Below are 1434 nucleotides of genomic sequence, written 5' to 3'. Positions count from 1 at the left end.
ATATATACATACATACATACATGCATACATACATATAATACATACATATATACATACATACATACATACATACATGTAATACATACATATATACATACATACATACATGCATACATACATATAATACATACATATATACATACATACATACATACATACATGTAATACATACATATATACATACATACATACATGCATACATACATACATACATACATACATAATTCCAAGATAAATGAGTTTTGTATTTACGGTTGCTTCTGTAACTACAGCTAGAATGAATCTGTTTACTTGTTAAGCTATTGTCTTCATGTTGCACCTTGTTTGTATTATTGTTCATGTTGCGTCCAGCCATGTTGTTTGTGGTAACTCTCTGCAATATAAATTCAATTTTCAGTCAAACGTCACTACGATCGTGAATAAAAGGCTCACTCAGTTAATTCACCTGAAGATAAACTAGTTATTTAACACGGTTGATAATTGCGACACCAAAGTTGGAGATATTATTCATTGTATTTTCGATAAATAGTCTCCGACACCAAATGTGCGATTGGTCACTTCCAGTTAATATTATATCAACAGAAGATATTACCCACATCATAAGGAGTTGTCCAAAATATTTTTCACCGATAAGACATGATGTTCTAGCTAGGATACTATATAATGAAAACCTTCGAAAGGTCAACCCCGAGGACAAAGAAGTAAGAACCCACAGTATGGTAGAAGTTATAGCCTTTTATAATAAAAAAAGATTACTAGTGGGATATCCTATTGAAATCCTCAATAAAATGTAAACGCAATAAACCTTATATAAGGATTTAGGGTAGAGAAAAGAAACTGCATGCAGCTGTGGAAATCAGCTGCCCAGCCGATGTTAACATGAAGCTGAAGATCAGTGAAAATGAGAATACTTGCGCTGAACTATTGAGAAATCTGTAGTTATTCTATCCGGATTACAAGTTCATATCTATACCTATAACTATTGGAGCACTGTGGTATGTAACACAGTCTCTAAATACCAATCTTGAGAAATTAGGCATCTCAAACAAGAAAATAGGAAGCTGATTTGAAATCTACAGATCCTTGCAATCATTAAAACTGTGAAAACCTCTAAAACTTTTCGGAAATGTATCATTCAAGTATATATGAGCATGTCTAGATATGCAATTATATGCATAAGAAGACATGAAACAAAACATTCAAAAATGCACGTATTAATACGTACATACATACATACATAGAGAACTGGGTGAGTGGTAAGTAGCTTGCTTATCAACCACATGGTTCCAGGTTCAGTCCCACTGCGTGATACCTTGGGCAAGTGTCTCTTAGTATAGCCTCGAGCCGACCAAACCTTTGTGAGTGAATTTGGTGGAGGGTACGTGATATATATATAAATATAAATATATATATGTATATATATATATATGTATA

Source organism: Octopus bimaculoides, chromosome 3 (genome assembly GCF_001194135.2).
Source record: "Octopus bimaculoides isolate UCB-OBI-ISO-001 chromosome 3, ASM119413v2, whole genome shotgun sequence".
Classification (NCBI taxonomy): domain Eukaryota; kingdom Metazoa; phylum Mollusca; class Cephalopoda; order Octopoda; family Octopodidae; genus Octopus; species Octopus bimaculoides.
This window is presented reverse-complemented; position numbering follows the sequence as displayed.